Raw genomic sequence first — 6,754 nt, forward strand, 5'->3', positions numbered from 1 at the left:
TGCCTGAGAGATAAGGACTCCAAGTCCAGGGAGGGGGCTGAGCAATTGATTCCTGTTGTCTCATGGCTCAGATAGGACCCCCGCCTCAGACCTCTCAACCCTGCATGCATGGGGACTCCTGCCTGGGGACAGGTAAGGATGAGTCACTGATGAAGAATGATTTCCCTGAACTATGGTCCCAGGGGAACACCTGGTTTCCTTTGAGACCTCCCCTTGGGTTCCCTTTCTGACCCTCACCCCTGTCTCCCTGGCCCGCTCTCCTTTGTCTTCTACCTGTCTTTCACTCATTTTCTTTCCTATCTGTTCCACCGACCTTCTCTTCCTACTGGAGGCTTGTCTCTCCTCATCTTGTCCACTTGGGCTCACCTCTAAGTCACTCGATCCTAAACATAGAGCTGGACGAGCAACGTGTGTCCCTCAGGGGCCCTTGCATCACCAGCTAGCCCTTACAAATAACTGATTGCCTGGCTCCTCCGTGGCTGGTTGACTGACCCTAAGTCCCTCTCTAACTGGCACTTGCTGGTGCTTCAACGTGTGTGATTCCCAGTGCTATTGATGAGCCTGGGTCCCCCTCTCCAGCTTACAGTCGTGCCTCTCTGGCCACAGTCAGGCTTTCACATCCCCTGAGAGGAAGGCAGAGACCCTTTTAAGAATGGCTAGGGACATAATCTTCATCCTGCCTTCAAGCCAGTAGGTATGACATTATATGACGTTAGATGGAATGACATCTATGGACATGTGTGGAGAATGTCGTTTTGAAAGTGGAGGTGATATCTGCACCAAACCCTGATACTCAAAGGTTCTATCTAAAGATTTTTAAAAACATTACTGCATAATGTATCAGGTTGTATTAAATTCACATGAGTGCATTTTATTGCAATGTTCAGCCTCACCAGTGCCTTAATGTACCCAGAATAGTGTGAAGACAGTAGTCCGTCACACCTAGAGCCCTGTCAGGCGACAGGGTGACATGTGTATCTCACTATGTTTTAATGTGTGAATATTCTTTATGGGAGAACTTCTTTGGGGTAGTAAAACCATATCCATGGCTGTGTATAAAGGAGAAGAAATTTGCTGACTGGTACCGCAGAATACTGGGTTGTTCTATCTCTATCTAAATGCATCTCTTCACAGTATTTTCTACCACATGCTTGATCTTATTCTTCCTTATTCCCCAAGGCGGGGGGTGGGTGGGTGGGTAAGATAATGCTGACAACTTATCGCTGGGATGGAACCAGCCTGGCATAGTTTTGTCTTTGGCATTACCCTACGCTCTAATTTCATGGTTTCCATAGCTGGTAAACACCAATGATACTCTAATAACACTGCTCTCAAGGCACAGAACCTGTTACTCAGTGAGCACCAGTCCTTCAGTTAGCTAGATACTTCCATGGACTTCTGATACATAGTAAAGAGTTTATTTTCAATTGTGGCTCAGTTCCTGGCACTAATGAACTAAATGTCTGTATAACTCCTTCCCAAATAAAAAAGAAATGTTCTGGGGCACCTGCGTGGCTCAGTTAGTTAAGTGTCTGACTCTTGATTTCGGCTCAGGTCATGATCTCATGGTTTGTGAGTTCAAGCCCCACATCAGGCTCTGCGCTGATAATGCAGACCTGCTTGGGATTTTCCCTGTCTCCCTCTCTCCCTCTCTTGCTTTCCCTCCTCTGCTCACTCTTTTTCTCCTTCAAAGAATAAAAAGAAAAAAAATATTCCTTGTCAGATGTAATCAACTGTGGCTGGAATTCAAGGTTATTAAAAATACACTATATTTGTAATTGGTTTTGAGTAGGCTGCTATGACAAGGAGGTGAAGAACCAGCCATAGCTTGAGAAACCCCCTTATAGACTCCTCTTCTGTATTTTTTTCCTCTTTTTTCTCTCCTTGGGTATCCTGCAGCTCTTAGGAAAACATGGAGACCCCAATGATTGAAAATTATTCACTAAAAATCAACATTTCATATATCTACATTCAAAAGAAAATTCATCAATGGAAAGTTAGGGAAGTTGAGAAAGGTGTCCTATGAGGTTGGCCTCAGTGTACTCAGACGATGTGCCCGGGAAGGAACAGGCAGACCTTGTACACAGGAGACTTTGATTATTCACTTTGGGGAGTCTCCTGTCACATAGTGGTGTGCAAACAGCTTAGTGGGATGCCCCAAATACAGAGACTTCTATCTCTACCTCTACCTGTAAACTATCTATATATAATGATGCAGGATTACAAAAAAATAGACATAGGAACATCATCCATTCCTCGTTTATTATTCAATTTAATAAAGAACATTTTATTAAGCTCCTACTCCACTCAAAGCATTGTGCTTAAAGCTAGGTTATAGTGGTTTTCATAGTCCAGTAAGGGAGGAGGAAGAAGGAGGAAATTTCAAGTGTGGCAGGTGCTCCTAAATACGAAGGTATGCTCATCCATGTGCCTGATACACACACATGGCACATTACATAGCTTGTAAATTGAACCAGAGCATTTGCCAGAGTCCCACATTTGCACATTTGGCTTGCCTCCATATTACCCAAAATTACAGAGATTCTGGGAAGTTCTTCTTTGGCGATCAAGGACAAGGGAATGTGCAGAAGACAGAAGTTCATTTATATTTGGCCCTGATTTCATCAGTCTTTAGGGAAATAATCTTACTCTATACAGGTTGCCTGTATAAGGCTTGTTGAACTCTGGCAAATGTATTCCTTCCTCTTCTTATATTGAATCTATAACTACCCTTCCTGCCACCATTAAGAATGAGACCTTATCTGAATCCCTCCTTACCTGATATGTGCATGAAACTTCCCTACAGCCTGCCATGAAACCCTTTCAACAGCCCAGGCCTTCTCTGCTCCTAACACATGTGTTTCCTCTTTGTCTTTCTTCCTACATAGGTTTTGCACACGTGAGGAATACATACCAAGTACCAATCAAGTCCAGTTCTACTCTGAATTAATTTCCTCTTGAGGCTCTGATTATATATAATTTCTGACTAGCACCTTTTCCTTTTGTCAGGATCATCGTAATAAAACTTCTTCCCCTAGATCAGGAATTGATTTACTTGCTGATGTGAATTCACTTCACGACGTAAAAATAGAGCATTCCTATTTTACTTGTGCAGTTGCCTTCTTGGCGTACTGTGTTCAATAGCAACCATTTGGAAATTAGCTCAGAAAGACTCTGCTTTACTGATGACAAGTTCTAGAAAAGGCAGGTGGTGCACACATGGGACACAACAGATAAAAGTTAATGGTTGCAATGTTGTCAGGATGTCCAGTCCATATGAAAAAACAACCAAGAACGGAATCTGTGTTCAATTTATTGGACCATGCCACTCAGAGTCCATGAACCCAGAGTCACATCAGAGCTGCTGCAAGTTGAATGAGTGTTAAGTACAAAAAAAACGAATATCAACTGAGCTATGCTAAGCAGCTTGCTCTGTGTTTAGTGTTTTACATGACTTATTTCATCTCATCCTCATGGGAAAAATAAAGGGGAGTGGCAGAAAAAAACAGTTGTATCTGAAATGCTTTTTTTCTGGCATTTGTACATTTATTCTAATGTCTTCCTTAGAAATTTATGACTGTCAAATTATTATGTTTTTAATCTCTCAGTCCTTTTCCAGACAGGAGAAAGTAAATACCATGTTCTTGATGGGAACTGGAGAATACTACTGCGAGTCTGCTTAGTTTTAATACTACAGATGACAGGGTTCATAAAAGAAGGGAAAGGAAGTAGATGTAGCTATTTGTGATGTGTACTAGATGGGGAACATTTCTTCCCAAATCGGTAGATGAATGTCAAACCAAACAGTGACATAGAAGACCAAGATACAGCAGATGTGGGAGACACATTTGTTGAGGGCCTTGGACCCCTCCTCTCCAGATGCAATACTCATGACAGTTTTGAGAATCAAAATATAGAAGCAAAAGATTATCAGGCAGTCCATTAGGACCATAGAAAATACCATCACAATAGGATATAGGCAATTGAAGGTGATGTCAGCACAGGCTAATTTGATGACATCCTGGTGGAGGCAGAATGCATGAGAGAGGAAATGGGATTTGCAATAGGAAAACCAATCGAGAGGCAATATTGGAGGCAAGATGACTGTAAATCCCTTCATGAAAACCCCCACTCCAATCTTTATCATTTGGGTGTTGGTAAGAATGGAAGTATATCTCAGTGGGTTGTGGATGGCAACAAACTGATCATAGGCCTTGGCAAGCAAAATCCCAGACTCTATGACAGAGAAAGTGTGGATGAAGCAGGCTTGGCAAAAGCAGGAGCCATAGCTGATTTCCTTATGATTTGTCCACATCGCACACAGCACTGTAGGCATTGTAACCAGGGTCATCCCGAGGTCTGTGGTTGCCAGCATGGCTAAGAAATAGTACATGGGCTTGTGGAAGTTATGGTCAACGCTGATGAGAAATAGGAGAATGCCATTGCCATGAAGTATGGCAATCTAGATGACAGATAACGGGATAGAGATCCAGTGGTGAGCCTTTTCCAGGCCCACGAAGCCGGTCAGCAGAAAGGGTGGGGCACTGGTGTTGAGTTCCATAATGGGCATTACAGTAGGATGAGTCTTCTGTTTAGGAAAGACCACATTAGTTAGGTCTTCAGACATTCTTCTTTAGCCACTTCTACTTTTTTACTTCCTGTAGCTTTTCCCTAAACTGTAGTGACTCTAGAGAAATAAAACATTCTTTCTTAGGAAAGCCTTAGAGATGGGGGGGAAAAAGTAATCCGATCAACAACTGCAAATCAGTGTTTAACATATGTGCCAGGCAATATACTAGGCAGCATGGATATAGTAGTTTATGAGATAGAACTGGCTCTTGTCCTTATAGCTTGAAGTAGATTCAGAGGTCATATGTTTTCACTCATATGTGGATCTTGAGAAACTTAACAGAAGACCTGGGGGAGGGGAAGGGGGAAAATAGCTACAAACAGAGAGGGAGGCAGGCAAACCATTAGAGACTCCTAAATACAAAGAACAAACTGAGGGTAGATAGAGGGGTGGGGGAGAGGGGAAAATGGATGATGGGCATTGAGGAGGGCACTTGTGGGGATGAGCACTGGGTGTTGTATATAAGCAAATTTGACAACAAATTATATTAAAAAATAGATTCAGAGAATGAAAAATGAATAACAGTAATATGAAAATTATAATAGAAGATTTACAGAACTCTGTGGGAGCATGGCTTCTTTATTAAATCTGGCAAGGTTTGGGCATGGTCAAAGAAAGCTTCCCAGAGCATGTAACATCTGACAGGTACATGGGAATCAGGTAAAAATGAAGGGTATTTTCACCCTGAGGGAAAAGCAGAGGAGAAATTCCTGAGGCAAGAATGGGCTTGAAGAAATAATTTGTGCTCAATGCAGTTAGAGAACTCAAGATGGGAGTAACAAATGATTAGACTGTAGAAGTTTTATTGGTTTCAAAAAGTCATACCAAAGGGCTACCCTGGTGGCCTTCTTGCCACAAAGTAAAGCTCAAAAACATTTAAGCATCTGTGCTTTGTAAATACTTCTATCAGTGTTGGGATAAGCTAGGATATGGGTAAATACCAGTATATCACCACGAGCATTAAGAAGAATATTCTAGAGTGAGTTCATCTCATATTTGTATGAAGCCTCTGAGACCTCCAGACTCACTTTCAGGTAATTCCTTAGCTGTCATTCCAGCTCCTCCAATCTTTAGCCATGTAATTTGGGTAGACCCCTTCTATTCCCTCAGCCTGTGATCCTCCTCTGAAAAATAAATGAGAATTAAGTGTCCCTTGACCTGTGAGGACTAAATGCAGTATCATCCGGGAGTGGACTCTTGTAAGTGGGGCGACACTGTGCCTCTGTGATGGGTTTGCGCTACGCTTAATCAGAAGGCCGTTCTGAATTTGTTTGGCAGAGGAAGGCCAGCCAGTCACTCACACTCAGATATGCTGAGTCATTCCAATTTGCTCAAAACATTTGGAGAAGAGGTATAAGATAATAGGGATTTAAGAAGCCTTAAGATAACAGTGACTGAGAATAGTTAGAGGCTAGTGAAGATTCCTGGTCTCTGGGACAGGATGGGGGGTGGGTGGGAAAAGGGGAGGGGCACTTTGGTAAGCACCAACCAGGCTGAGGGAAGCCTGCAACCTTGGGCTTCACATGGGAGTGGGGGTGAGGCGAGCTTCGTCCCGGTAGAGCTGGGAGAAGCAGAATGTGAAAACCAAAACACAAAAAAAGAAACTTGGTTTTGGCAGGGATGGGTCTGAGTTGCCTATTGTCACAAGTCTAGCCAGGTCTCTTTCCTCTGACATGCTGAGACCCAGATGGGTGGGGGAGCCAGACAGCTGGGGAAGACCCAGCTGGAGAGCATAACTGCTTTCTACCTATTATACAGCAGACGTGGCCTGGATGTGTGGCCAGTGTGCCCTATTTTTTAATAGAATGTCCACAAACATCTTACTTTCCCCATTTTTCAATTAATTGGTAATTAGGATATGTACTCAATGACATAGTTTCGTGCTGTTGAAATAATTTTCCGGGCACAAGATGGAGCTCTCCTGCCCAGTGGTGCCACATCAGTAACACCAAACTTAAACAACTTTCAGTCCCTGTAAACACTGCACTTGACCATACATCCAGTGTATCCAGTCAGGCAGGCCCCAAACTCCAAGCCAACTCTGACTGCTTTCTCACCCCACACAAGGCTGCCTAGGTGACTGCAGACAAGATATTTTCTCAAGATATTTGTCTCTTCCTTATT

The 6,754-nt window shown here is 43.0% G+C and overlaps 1 pseudogene; it reads right to left on the reverse strand.

Annotated features, from left to right (window-relative positions):
* Positions 1-3,588: 3,588 nt before the first annotated feature.
* Positions 3,589-4,561, reverse strand: LOC123600416 (annotated as a pseudogene).
* Positions 4,562-6,754: the final 2,193 nt, after the last annotated feature.

The sequence above is a fragment of the Leopardus geoffroyi genome, chromosome D1 (genome assembly GCF_018350155.1).
Source record: "Leopardus geoffroyi isolate Oge1 chromosome D1, O.geoffroyi_Oge1_pat1.0, whole genome shotgun sequence".
NCBI classification, from domain to species: domain Eukaryota; kingdom Metazoa; phylum Chordata; class Mammalia; order Carnivora; family Felidae; genus Leopardus; species Leopardus geoffroyi.